The sequence below is a fragment of the Halichoerus grypus genome, chromosome 12 (assembly GCF_964656455.1).
Source record: "Halichoerus grypus chromosome 12, mHalGry1.hap1.1, whole genome shotgun sequence".
In the NCBI taxonomy this organism is placed as follows: Eukaryota; Metazoa; Chordata; class Mammalia; order Carnivora; family Phocidae; genus Halichoerus; species Halichoerus grypus.
In genome coordinates, this window is record NC_135723.1 from 73,743,213 (window position 1) to 73,758,680 (window position 15,468).

Here is a 15,468-nt window from a genome sequence, read left to right on the forward strand (position 1 = left end):
TTATATCATAAGAACTCAAATCACTATTTTTCCATTTCCACATATTTCTAAGATTTTATTTTTTTTTACAGGGAAGGAATCATTCCTTCTAACTACCCACTACTGTGACTCAACTTGTCTATTATATTAGAAATATTGTATAAGAAAAGAGAGAAGGGGAATTCACCTAGAAAATTAGCTAACAATCATCATACTAATCCATTTCCATGAACCATTATGACACATCTTAAGATACCCCCGCAGAAATCACACAGAAATTTGGGCTACAAAACAAATATCTATATTGATACCATATTTTTTATTAATCTTCCAGTTTTTTTAACTATTTTAAACAGCCATCTGTAATATGTTTCCATGAAATTTAATGGTACTTCCTTCTAGTGATGATATGCCTATCACTGTTTCCCACTAAATACCTAACAACACGACCTTTGTCAGCAAACTTGGGTAAAAAATGAGTGTTTAGACCATGTGCTTACCATTAGCCAATAGCTTCTTGATGTTCACACCTCTAAGGACTGAACCCATTGGCCCTAAAGAGAGATTTCTGTTCAGAATAACAAATGGATTTTTAAAATTATGAAAAATAATTTTTCCCAAATCTAGTCAAACAACATTTATAAAAGGTTGAAAGCCTTGTCATATCTCATCAGAATGGTAATATGCTTAGTCATACCTACTTTTTTAAACTATGTTCCTGAAGTGTACCGATATTCAGAAATATAAAAAATGTGTTGAAGTTATAGTGATGCAATACCATGAATTTACAATTTTGCTATTTATTCATTGGAGACAATGTCTTTGGAGTGACTAGAATATCAGTGTTTCTTTTAACCTATGCTGCATTTGACCCTAACACTAACAAAACCACATGAAGATATAAAGAAATTCCTTGATTTTGCTACAATTTTATTTTAAAAATTACCGCTCCAAAATAATCTGCTGCAAAATATATGGTCTGTGTAGGAAAGCTATGACAGCTCTACTATTATATACGAGACCCTAAAAACCAAATAAACATATATTCGGGCAGCTCTTCATCACTGCAGTGTAGCATGCTGATTGTTTATGGCACTTCCCTCCAGGCCCTAGCCTTGAATCCCAGCTTGACAATTTTCTAGCTATGTGACCCAGTACAAGTTACTTAAACATCTCTGTTCTGAATTTCCCCATACATAAAATGAGGGTACTAACAGTGCCTATTCAGAAGGTGGTATGATAATTAAATGAATAAATACATGTAAAGCACTTAAAATAGTTTCAAGCACAAAATAAATGTCATTTAAGAATAAAAAAATGATGCCAGAAGTTTTCAGGAATAGGTAGTTGTATTTAGGAGCCTGAATTAACAATAAAGCAATAGAATCTATTTTCAGAAATTGGAAAAGATATAATCAGGGTGTGGTTTGGACAATTCCCAGTCTTTTGGTTCACCTGGTCTTTTTGTAGTAATGTCTTGCATGATGTGTCAGACTCTGAAACAGATATCAATGCCTCTTCATTTTCCACAGGATTGATTTTATGAGAGTTTACTAAGAGGCCAGATGACAAATGGACTGTTACCAAAGTTTTTTGTTTTTGTTTTTGTTTTTTTACCACCATAATGATTTTTTAAATAAAGTATAAAATGTATGGGCTTCACAATTTTTTATCAGAAGAATGGTTTCATTTCATAGACAATGTATTCCGTAATTATCCTTTGGTAATACATTGAGTCTGGCAAAAAGCTAGTCACTCATTCTGCAAAAATTGTGAACAATTGGGAAGTTAGCTGAATTAAATGGCATCATTTATGAAAGTTTAGTTGTTATTACCTGATTAACAACTGCATTAAGAATGAAGCTTTGAGGCAAAATAATCCAGCTTAAAGGCCAAGTATCAACACTATTAGATCCATACATGATCACAGCCTACAGTACAAGATAGTATCTATAAAATTTAAAGTTGAAAGAGACCTTAGAATCCATATAATCTAACCTCCTAGATTTTATAATTGAGTAATCTGGAATTCCCACTAATGAGCATACATTAACTATGGGAATCAGCTATGAAGTTACAGAATCCCAACCAAAAACCAGAGCCCTAAACTCTAGGTTCAGTACTTTTTTTTTCCTTTTAATGTATTCCAAACCACCTCCTTGCTGCAAGGATCAACATTTTTTTCTCTGAATTAACATTGCCTGGTGATTAAGTTGAATATGTTTCATTTTATAGATAGTAGGTGAAAAATACCAGGTTGCCTTTGATTAAATGCTAACCATCTTTCTTGGCTCATTGCCTGTATGTATTTTTCAAGTGATTTATTGTACAGAGATCCTCAATGATTTGTGTCAGCCACAATGCAAAATGAAAAGGGACTCAGCTGCAAAATTAGGGACACCATTAGTAACAATGTTAGAAATTTCCCTGATAATAACTTAGCAAAATAGAAATGGGAATGGGGAATTTTTTTAATTTATTTTATTAGAGTTTTGCCTTTAACCTTTTCTTTTTACATCATTGCTTAAAAACCACATTGTCATCTTCCTCCCTTGAAAGAGACCCAAGAGATCATACCTTTGCTGTTGGCACTTACTAAAGTTGAGCATTTGAAAATAACTAGGTTGAACTTCAGCACTGTCAATTCTAACCTGAGCTTTAAATATCACATCACTGCAGGCAAATGGTATACATTTATGAGGAAGAAACTGGTTCCTATATTTATCTTACTAATGTGATTTTCATTGACAAGTAAATGTACTCAGTGTCTCACAGTCATTTTTTCCAAGGAACTGCCTTGTGAGACAGGGATATTTGGTGCTTGATTGAGGGTCGCTCCTTGAAGATAATCCAAACTGCATTGGCATTTTATTGAATCCTGCAAATAGCATTATATTCTGCTTCAATGCAGAGACATATCAAAGGCTAGGATGCTTTTCTCTAGGAATTTCTAATGATGCTGAAAAGTTTAAAACTGTCTTTCACTGTGACAGAGCAATACTAATGAGAAGAGTTTGAGCATTGGCAACAGTTGCAGTATGTCAAGTTATTCAAGGGATCACATTAATATTTCCCTTTTGTTTTATAATCAGTAGTACTGGAATTGAGTAGCTCTTTCCCATTTCATTACCTGGTGAACTGCCTTTCTTTCCTTGCCATCTCAAAAATCCCCTCTTCGTGCAGTCTTCCCACACTCCCTCAGGCAATTAGTAGTTCCCTTCTCTCTGAACCAAAAGCACATTGAACACCACTTTAACACCATTTGTCGCACTGTCACTATGATTTCTTTCACATCTGTCCTCACTGGAGTACAGTAATGGGGTCATCTTTTTATCTGCTGTGCCCCTTGCACAGGGAAGTATCAAGATCTGTCTTAAACTGTTGGTCCAGTACCTTTATGACATTCTTTCAAATTAAGAAACTTAATACAGGAGTTACAATAATAAATAAAATTATGTATTAAATAAAGGAGGAGAAACCGTCTGTGCCCATAAGACCAAAACATGTAAGCACTATGAACACACATATACACTGAATTAGGTTCACCATCCCTCATCTGAAACTCTTGAAGATAGCTGTATTTCAAAATTCAGAACTTTTAGTGAATTTTAGAATGTGACAGTCTGTAAATGGCACATTGCTTAATATTCCCATCATGGTCTGGGTTAACATCCCCCCAAATACCACATTAATATTTCTATAGCATAAGTATGAATATTCACCTTCAAGAAGAATAAAGACAATAAAAGTGGCCTCATCAATTCAGATTAGGTTTCACCACCAAATGAGTTTGCCACAAACTTATGAAAAATTTTTTTGGTTTTCAGAGTTCTCTGGATTTTGGAATTGTGAATAAGGGATTATGAACATGCATTAACAAAATCCATTTGGTGCTTCATCAAGTCTGCCTCTTTGAATACACTCAAAACTGAATTTGGAACAAAACATTATTCTTTCCTACAAAAACAGAGTAACAGAATAAAATATTCTTCACGTCTGTCATTGAATTTTAGTCTATTTCCAAAATCTCTATTCCTATAAAAATGTAAATTGATCTGCATTGGTTTATCCCATCAGTAAGTTATATTACTTGGAAGGATAAAAACAGGCAAAAACAATCAAATTATTGAAAAGCTGGTATAATGATCTTATTAAATGAAATGGAATAATAAGAGGGCTTTCTCACTGTAATCATTTAGAAAATTTCAATTAACTCATAAGGCAAAAAATATAAATTAGCAGATGTATATTGTGATAGGATTATTGTTTCTCTTTTAGTACTTGTACTTAAACATTTTTTTTACAGTGAATCTAGTTTTAAATGTAGGTTTTACTATTACTATTCAGATATGTCAGGCTGACAGATCAGAAGACAACTGCCACTGAAAAGATAGTTTGTTATACTCACAGTTCCCAAGAGGATGGGGCATGCCACACCATGTGGGGCCACACAGGGAAGCATCAGTCTCAGTCAGGCAGAGGGAGCAAAGAGAAAACATGGACAAGAGCCTTTACTGCAGTTTCTGTGGGAAAGAACAGGCAAGGCAGGTTTAGGATTGGCTAGTTTGAATAATTTCAGCAGCCTCTGGGGCATAGGGGCTATCCCACGTCTGGAACAAAATCCTGAAGTGATTAGAGCAGGTGGATAGTGGCCCAGAGTGTGAGAGGCCAATAAAGGGGGTGGCTGGTTTACAGGCTCTGGGTTGGTTGGTTGGCATATGAAGGTACCCTCCAATGTGAGCTGATTGCTATCTCAAGGAATTACTTAGCTCTTGAGAGCGCAGTCCCTCCACCATCATCAATGGATCAAATGCAGAAACTAAAAAATATTATACCATCTACAAATGCAAGCAATTATATAAGTTTAAACCAATAATGAATTCTACGAATTATTGCATTACTCTATTAATTTTGTTTTATTATAGTCTTTTTCCACTTCATTGTAAGAACACATAACATATTCAAATTATTACTTTTTAACCTTTTTTTCATTTTTAGTTTAAAAGCTGAATCATGTTCAGAGAGTGATGGGCTTTGATATATAGTACAACCTCAAGGAACATTAATTCTCTTGTCTTGCCACACGTCCTCTCCCTTTCTCTTTTTTCACTCATTTACTAATATTTATTGAGAACTCACTGTGTACTATGCTAGACACTAGGATTGCACCTTGCAGCCTTCACAGAGGGGACTATCTCACAGGGGCTGCAGATATTCAATACATAACCACACACAGAATTAACTATTTGGCATCCTGAGAGGCCAGAAGATACTGAAAGGAGCATGACGCCCTCATTAGTTTGAATTCAAGAGCACATCATGTAAATAGTTTTGAATATCATTTAATAAATTTGAATTATTTACTTATATGCATTTTGCAAAGTTTGGACTTGAAATCTTCTGAAGTTGGCAAGCAGTAGAAATTTCTTTTAAAATTTTTATGGGACATATGAAAAATATACCACATGAAGCAACTTATGAATAAGATATAAAGTAGAATTCTGAATTATGAGCTTTCATTATTCCCTTGAAACTGTTCCATTCTGTTGTATTTATTGGGTACCTGCTATATGCCCAGAAATCTTTGCTGGGAAGTTCCAGGTAATGCAAAACCATAAAGCGTGACTAGTTCATTGTTCTGAGCCCTGAGAGGCCATCAAGGGTATATAACACAAAGGAACAAGCACATTCAACAGCTTTAGTAAGAAACTGAAAGAAGGTGTTATTAGAGGGCGCCTGGGTGGCTCAGTCGTTAAGTGTCTGCCTTCGGCGCAGGTCATGATCCCAGGGTCCCGGGATCGAGTCCCGCATCAGGCTCCCTGCTAGCAGGAAGCCTGCTTCTCCCTCTCCCACTCCCCATGCTTGTGTTCCCTCTCTCGCTATGTCTCTCTCTCTGTCAAATAAATAAATAAAATCTAAAAAAAAAAAAAAATGAAAGACGTGTTATTAGAAACTGAAACTCAGAACATTGAGGTGTACCCTCCCATCTCAGTCTAGTGAGAAATCTTGGATACATCTTTATGGGGAATTTTGTCATATTTGGAAGATATATATCAAAATATCTGAGAGAAAGAACTAATACTACAAAACCCTGTTTTTATTAAATTCTATTGTTGCAGTGATGTGCAACAGGTCATTTAATAGAGATCATGATATCAAAAAGTGAAGTACTATGAGTGTCTATTTGGAAAATGAATTTTAAAAAGAAAACAAAAAGGTTATCTACAAAAAATGAATGAAGATAGATTGGTTAAAAAATAGTCCCCAATGATCTGGCATAATGTTTCATAGAAAGCCTTTATTTGGACAGCATTTATGACAAGTCTATGGAGGCACTCATGGTGAATTAGTAACTCATATAGATCTAACACTGTTATTATTGTTATAAAAGCTGTATTGCATAAGTTGCTTTTTTGAACTATATGCACTTGTGTATAATTTTTATTAATCAGATATGTAAACAAAAGGATAAGTTAGATACTCTTTTAAGCATTCTCCTAGACCCAGGATTTTATGATAATGAAGAAATAACTATTTTACCACTCTGGAACAGAGATAACATGGTAAGAGCACATTATTAAGCTAAAGAAGGAAGGAAGCAGGGCAGAGAGAGGGGGGGGGGGGGGAAGGCCCTGAAGGTGCTGCTGTTAATTTGCTTCCTATCCTTGATCCTGGGTTATCACATACTGAGAATGAGGAGGCTTAAGTCAAGGACAAAGGAAGCCTCCCTCCTCCTTCCGCTAGCAGGCACAAGGCTGAAGACAGCCCTGACCTTTTGACCACAGAATCAAAAAGATGTCTCTGCTACATCTATTTTGTGCCTGAAAGGTGGCTGTTAATTGTTAATCTTGCATTCATAATAGCCAAGGAGAACAATGTTTTGCATATAGTTTTATAATATCTCATCCAATACTGGGTTTTGAAATGATCACATTCAGAAATAGTTGAATCTGTTCAAAATAATCACCTAATGTTTTATTGAATGAAAGCTTAAAAAATAAAATTTCTCAAAAAAGTACAAAATCATTGAACTAGTCACACTTTATGGTTTTGCATTACCTGGAACTTCCCAGCAAAGATTTCTGGGCATATAGAATTTCTGGGCATATTCAAGGGAATAATGAAAGCTCATAATTCAGAATTCTACTTTATATCTTATTCATAAGTTGCTTCATGTGGTATATTTTTCATATGTCCCATAAAAATTTTAAAAGAAATTTCTACTGCTTGCCAACTTCAGAAGATTTCAAGTCCAAACTTTGCAAAATGCATATAAGTAAATAATTCAAATTTATTAAATGATATTCAAAACTATTTACATGATGTGCTCTTGAATTCAAACTAATGAGGGCGTCATGCTCCTTTCAGTATCTTCTGGCCTCTCAGGATGCCAAATAGTTAATTCTGTGTGTGGTTATGTATTGAATATCTGCAGCCCCTGTGAGATAGTCCCCTCTGTGATTTTGTACTTTCCTGGGTAACTTGTTTGTTTTTTAAGCTTTCATCCAACAAAACATTATTGGGTAGTTGGAATAGATTCAACTATTTCTGAATGTAGTCATTTCAAAACCTAATACCGAGTGAGATATTATAAAACCACGTTCAAGACAGTGGATCCTCGGCCATTATGAATGCAAGGTAATCAGCTTTCGGTTCTAGCAATGATGTTGAACTCTAAATCAGGTTGAAATCTTTTTTCACTTAAGATTTCTTGAGATTAGAAAGCTAATGCCGTTTAAAAATCCAGATGCCTTTGCCCATATCTGGCCCTAAAAATCAGTCATAGTGGGTTTAAGCTTTCAGGGAATTCCTCCGCCCACCTACCTGAGCCAACCCCCATCGCTACCTTAAAAGCAGTCTGCAGGTTCAGTGTTTCCCAGAGCGTGATCTGTGAACCACCTGCATCAGAACCCACTGGAGTATTTATTACAGATGCTTATTTAGTAGCTGTAGTGAGATGAATAGTGCCCCCTAAAAATTCATATCCACCGAGAACCTCAGAATGTGACCTTATTTGGAAATAGGGTCTTTATAGATGTAATTAGTTAAGATGAGGTCATACTGGATGAGAGTGGGTCCTAAATCCAATGACTGCTGTCCTTATAAGAAGAGGAGATGCAGCTACTATCCAAAAAATGCCAAGGATGGCCAGGAGCCACCAGAAGCTGGCAAGAGGCAAGGAAGGATTCTTTCCTAGAACCTTAAGAGTAAGCATGGCCCTGATGACGCCTTGATTTCAGACTTTTAGCCTTCAGACTGTGAGAGAACAACTTTCTATTGTTTTAAGCTACCCAGTTTGTGGTTGTTTGTTGTGGTATCCTTAGGAAAGTAAGACAGCGGCCTTACCCACAACTGACTGAATTCTAAGGGTTTAGCTCAGAACTTTTGAAAAGACTCTTGCTACTTCTGATGTTCATATAGCTGCTTCCAGAGTGGGGACATCATAAAGGGTGATGGCTGATTTTATATGTTAATTTGATTGGGCCACAGCGTGTTCAGATATTTGGTCTGACATTATTTTGGGTATTTCTGTGAAGGTGCTTTTGGATGAAATCAACATTTATATTGGTAGACTAACATAGATTGATCTCCCTAATGTGGGTGAGCCTCATCCAATCAGTTGAAGATCTGAATAAAATGAAAGACTGACCCTCACCTGAATAGGAGAGAAATTTTTCAGCCTGACAGCCTTTGAACTGGGACACTGGGTGTTTTCCTGCTTTTGGACATGAATTGAAACATTGGCTCTTCTTGGGTCTCCAGATTGCTGACTCACCCTACAGATCTTGGGACTTGCCAGCCTCCATAATTGCATGAACCAATTCTTTATAATCAATTATATATTATATAATTGCATATATATAATATAAACACATATATACACATATGTGCAATATACATGTATACAATACACATATATACAATATACATATATACAATACACATATAAACAATATACATACATTTCATACACACACACACACACACATCTCATTGGTTCTGTTTCTCTGGATAACCTTGACTAATACAGCATTCTTACATGCTGTCATCCTGAGGTAGATGTTTTCCCAACATATGGGCCTGATTTCCACAAAAGCTGATCTTGCCACAGTTACTAACAACCAGAATGTGGCCAGGTCCCACTGTCACTTCTGAATCCCTCTCTTACTTGACCTCCCTGCTGAGAGTTCCCTCCTGGAACAAGCCCCTTGGTTCTCTGAATCCACACTCACCATGCTCATTACACTTCTAGCTGTTACTACTCTGCCTTCCTCGAAATCTCCTCCTTCTCTGCCCAACCCTCAGTATTGTGGTCTTTGGTGTCCAGCTGAAGCCCCTTCCACACATCTCCTACCAATTCTCACTAGGAAAGGTATTCCTGTACCTTAGCTGTGAATACCCCTCTATGCTGATAATTCCTTAATCTTTGTCTCAAGCCCAGGTCTCTCTTCTGAGTTTCTGACATGTCAAACTGCGTCTTAAATAACTCACTCTGCATGTACCACTAGCAAATCAGCTTTGACATGCAATATTGAATTTATTGTTTTCCTCATCAAGTCTTCAGATCTTTCTATGCTCTGCTCATGAATGGGACAACTATCTACTCTGCCAAAACCAGTAATCTGGCAGTTTCCCTAGACTCTTCTGTCTCCCTCATATGCCAATCTAGTTAATCACTAAGTCCTATTGATTCCAGCTCCTAAATAATCCTCAAATCTGTCTACATCATTTCTCCCCAGAGCCATTATCCTAAGTCAGGTCAGCAGCATCTCTTGCTTGGACTGTTGCAGAGGCTCATAACTTGTTTTTCTTTCTTTCTCTTCAACATGGCCACCTTCTATCCACCCCCTACATAATATGTCATTCTTCAAGTACTCACCACTGACTCAGGATCAAACCAAGACCCTTTATTGCAGCTTTTGAGGCCCTATCTGACACGGTTACCTCCCCAGTAATATTGTTCTCCACTTTGTTCTTACACCTATGCTCCAGATAGTCTTGCTTCTTTTCATTTCCCCGATACTCGGTGTTTTCCCTTACTTTTAAGCCTTTATGCATGCTATTATTCTGGTCTGAAAGATCAAGGAGTCCTAATTTGCATACCATAGAAATGATTCTATTTCTCCAACTAAAGCTGTAAAAAACATAAAAATCAAACATTATGGCGTTACCCCTCCCATCCATTATACAGATATTAATCTATCAGCATTATTGGAAGTCTATGGGAGTATAGATCCTTGGATTAGGAAGGGGAGAGATATCATAGAACTAAAAGATAATCATCTCTATCCTTAAGAAACTCAGACATTTGAGGAAGAATATGCACTGAGAAAAAATATAATATGCCAAGGGGGAGGGAAAGAAAACCATGAATACTTGTGTAAAAACTTTGAACTACTGGAAAATAAAACTAAATGAAATTTAGAATATCATAACGTGCAAGTACGAAGTACAGAAGGAAAAAGACTGAAGAAGTCAACAGAGTGGTTCAGGGAGTTGACTTAGGCCAGATCACGAAGGCAGGAAGAGACATGAATTGGGACCTATAATGGGGAGATGGGAAAGAAGAGTTATAATAAAGGAAACAAAACATCAGAAGAATAAACATTAGAAATTGGTAATTTACACACAAGGTTCAATAAGTTCTAGTGTGGCCAGAGCTGTGTATGATGATTTCATATTTCAAATATTATTCAATTCAATGTATATTAGAAAATTATAACTAGGACATTAACTTCATAATTGTGCAAATATTATCAAAGGCTATAAGAGGTAGTGAGCTTATTTAAACTAGAAACAGACCATGCCAGCTATTCAACTGATTTAAATTAAATCACTAAGTAAATAATAATGAAGAAGGAATACAGACAAAGCAACAATCATGAAGGCCCTATGCAAATGACCGAAGATGGGGCTCATTTGGTCTAGAGCATTAGGTCTTGTCTAAAGGACTATGGATGATAAAATGAGCAAGAAGGAGGAAATCAGAGGACATATACATCTATGCTATTTGTTTTTTTCTTAGTTCTGAGCAGGTAAAAATAAAATGTATTTTTATGTGAAATAATTCTTGCAGCAAGGTGTATGTATATTTTTATATATATAAATTTTGTAAATTTTATGAATATATGTTATATAGAAATATAAAATTTTATAAATATATATTTTACATATACATAATCAGTCAATGGGAGAGAAGCTGGGTAAAGGAGAGATCCATGAAGTTGCTGGAAGCATGAAGAACATTCTCTGATACATAAACAGAAAGGAGAAAACTGGATATAGTGGATGAAACACACAGCACTTACGAATCAGGGTAGTGGCCAAGGGCTCAGCATTATGGTGCTTTTCCTCAGGGTAGCTAGGAAGTTAGATAAGGGAGACAGTAAAGAGAAAGCTATTGTTTTAATAAAATAGAGATCTTCAGTCAATTGGATCTACAGCATTCCTCTGTCCACCACTGAAGAAAAGCACATTTTGGGACTTAGGTAGAGATCAGGGAGACATATGCTTAAAGGGTAAATAACCAAGAAAGAAGGGAAGAATTTTAATGCAGGAAGGCATGAATAAAAGTGATATTTTTCACTGTTTAGGAAAAAAACTGTGTAGAATTTCATGCATTGGTGGGGGACTTATTGATCGTAAATTTTTTTGTAATAATCAGTGGACATATTTTGATTCAACGAATTAATTGTGCAACAAGGGCAATAAAGTATGTTCTTACAATTATACATAACATTTCAAAACAGTAAAAAAAGTAATGCATAAATGCTTTATACTACAGACAACAATAACTTTTCCATTTGCACTCAGGTCAGGTTAAATTAGTTAAGCCTTGTCATTCCAGTCCTTTGATACTTCAATAATTAGTATTAATATGGGGTGGAATAGAGAAATGAATCACGAAGCTAAAAAAGCAAACAATCTGCAACTAGAGACAGTCTTCACATTATACAAACTGACTTTTTACTTTTAATTTTTATTTTCTATTACAGAAAAATCTGTAATGCATTTCACTGCCTTCAATGAAATAAAAAAAGAATTCATGGGATTTTGAAATCTGTTACTAACATTTTAAAAATGTATCCTAAGCCCTTGCATACTTATAAATAGGTACTCTGAGACAGCTCAGGGAATACAACCATTTCAGATTTATTTAATTGGCTTGCAGACTTTCCCTTCTAAATAAGCCAGCATGCAATTAGTCAATGGCAAGTTTTCACAATAGTTTAAGTGGCAACATTAAGGCACCAACTTAAAACTCATTACACCAAGAGCTACAGCTGTCTGCTTTTCTGACTTGTTATTCATCATCATACCTACGATAGGCTCTTTTAAGTCACACTTCCTTTCGCATTTACTAACCTAATGAGCCCAAGAAAATGAAAAAGAAATGTTCTTTGAGATTCAGAATTACATTTCATAGAGCCAGGACTCTGAGTAATCTAAAATAAGAGCTGGCAAGCTGTTACACATTCACCGGCCCAGCTACCTTTCCCCGCTCTGGGCCCAGTAGTTATAAAGGGCCACTCTTAACCTTATTTGGATTAAAATTTATGCCATTCACACAACAGGATTTCTTTTTAAATTCTGCACGTTCATTTTCTCCATTCGGTACTTATGTTGAAACCAGAGATCTCTGATGTCCTGTCATATCTAAAGGACTAATGAAATGCTATCCTTATAACACTGGAAAAAGAAAGTTTGGCCTATTTGCTTTTCTGAATGAGGAGATAAATTTTAATCAATCTTTGTGATGAAAACCCTATAAATTAGCAGTTATGGCACATGTGTTCTTTTCTATTTTTATGTCAAGTTACTTGTTTCTTTAAAAAAAAAAATTGTAAAATATTGCACAGGTATGAGTATTAGGCTTCCCCAAAACCATTCTGTATTTGGAGAGTCCCTAAAAGGATTCACAGGACTCAGTATATTAAAATAGCAATGTAGGAAGGTTAGACAGCCCATTATAAGGAAAAGAGACACAGGCAGAATCTGGAGGAATTCATGTGCAGGTTTACTTAATGCTCACTCCTCCCATGAGAAGTCACACAGAGCATATTCTTCCCCAACAGAAAATACAGCAACATGCATGTGCTGTACCCAGGGGAACCCACCGGAGACTCAGCATCCAAGATTTTTATTGGGGGTTGGTTATATAGAAATTATGCACCAAATTCCACACCCCCAGAAGGAAAAAAGGTTTTCAGCACAAACCACATTGTGTTGCATTCATAGTAAACCATCCTTATCAGTTAGGGAATGGCGGGTAAACCCCTGAAACTCAAATTCTCAACCTGGCAAGCAGGCCTTTCTAAAGATACTAGTTTGATATCTGTTATATTGACCGTCTCTTCACAAAAGGACATTTGCAATTATTTTAATTTATAAAAAAATTGTTTTTAAATTCAGGGAGTAAAGAAACTATTTCTAAATAGATTTTTTAAACAGTTAAAGCATTTGAGGAAAATCTGGATCATGTACATTTCACCTTCAAATATAAAGTAAAAGAGAAAATTCTACCACAAAGGAATCTTTTTTTGTCTTATTGAAAAACACTTTGAAAAAAATTATTAGCTCTTGTAAATAATTAAGTAAATTCAGCAGCATTTTCTAAATTTTATTCTAAAATTTCTTCTAGAGTTGATGCCTTTCCCCACTGCTCATAGGTCATTTATAAATGGAATGTCTCATTATTTGGGATATCCATTAACTCAAATTTAAAAGCAGAGACTTTTAAAGAAGAGAATTTTCTTTTAAAGAGGAGAATTTTAAAATCCTACTTATTCTATTGTGTTTCACATTTAAGTATCCCAAGCACTGCCAAAAATCAGTAAAATGGTGCTGTGAGAATTGGCTTGACATTTTCTTATAGGGCACAAAATATTTAAGTGGTTTTCTTTGCTACTCCAAAGGCAATTTGGGTATCAAGCAAAAGTCTTTAAGGTTAATATAATTAAAATAATGAGATATGTGGCCTTGAATATACACAAGTGGTCTTAAGGCCATAGCCAGCGTTATTAAAATAGACCAAGGGATTTTGTTGTTGTTGTTGTTGTTGTTGTTATTGTTGTTATATTTTAGGGCCTTATAAATGAAGAAACAGCCACAATATGAAAGAGTGTCAGATCAATGTACTAACATTTTTCAAAGTTCTTGTGAACATGTGACTTTAGAAATTAACTTAATAGCACCCAGCATTATCCTCCCTATTTTGATAACTTGGAAACTAGATATGTTACGCCAGGTGACAGTGCATGGACCAAAGAGCCTTTCCTTCGTGGCATAAAAACACATAGGCTTCCCCTTGAAATAAGATGCCACTATATGAAAGAGAAATGGATAAATCCTGATAGATGAAGTATTTACCAAAAAGAGACTGTGTTAACCTTATGTAAGATTATTTTAAACTAGAAAAACTAAGATCATCTTAATGGGCAAGTTTAAATTCTCTGTTTCACTTCCAGCCAATTAGCCAGAGGGTTGGGGGCTGGAGGACATTATCTCAATTACAGATTAGAATTTATGATTCCTTTTGTATATCTGACTATAATGCGTGTGCCCTTGACCCTATGATACCACCACTGAATAAATACGTCCATACTATTAACTGGCTTTACCTATGTAGGAGGTTACTTGGTTTTAAATCAAGCCCTGCACTGTGGAGGCTGTATTTGTATGACTTTTGATGTAAGGTCATTTTTCAAGTTTCTAAATATGTTTGTTATGTTTGTCCCAATGAGGGGTCAGAGCTTCTTGGATGGAGAATTGAACCCTCCTAGATTTTCTCCCAAGACCCCAATGAGGTCCATTTGGAGCACAAGTTCTAAATGTGACACAATCCATCTAGCCAATTTTCTTGATGTGGTAGCATTCAACATGTAATTGTATGTATACAAAGCATTTCCTCAATGCTAGGTAACACAGTCCCTGGTATATAGGAAAAGCTTAATAATATTTATGGAAGGAAATTCTCGAAGAAATTGTAAAATTTAATTCATCTGAATAAATGGTATTACATTAAGTATGGTAATAAGTTTGTTTTAAAACAAGCTGATCTACATTCAAATTCATGCTCTGTTACTTAACAGCTTTATGGTTAGGATAATTTTAAATAATAATAATATAAAAATCTTTTTATAGCATTTACTAAGTACCAGGCACTCTTCTAATTATTTTGTATACATTAGCACATTAATTTTCACAATCCCAACGGTATATATTATCATTTTCCCCAATTACAGTTAAGAAAACCAAGGTACAGAGAGGTTAAGCAAATTATCCAATGTCACACAGCTAGTAAGTGGGAGAGCCAGGTTTAACACCAGACGGTCTGGCTCCAGAGACTGTGCTTGTGATCGCTTTGCCTTGCTCCTTCTCTAAGGATATGCTGCTTAACTTTCCTGAGCCTCTATTTCTCCAAAATGATGATAATACCCTCACATGGTTTCTATAAACAAATAACCTAATAACAGAAGCAAAATGCTT

At 35.6% G+C, this 15,468-nt stretch overlaps 1 long non-coding RNA gene across 1 annotated transcript in view; it reads right to left on the bottom strand.

Annotated features, from left to right (window-relative positions):
- The window catches only part of LOC118543168 (uncharacterized), a 336,665-nt gene that overhangs the window by 78,486 nt on the left and 242,711 nt on the right, over positions 1–15,468 (bottom strand). Inside the window, exon 3 of the long non-coding RNA XR_004920950.2 lies at positions 4,388–4,502. This is a non-coding gene — a long non-coding RNA (uncharacterized LOC118543168). The remainder of the gene's footprint in view (positions 1–4,387; positions 4,503–15,468) is intronic.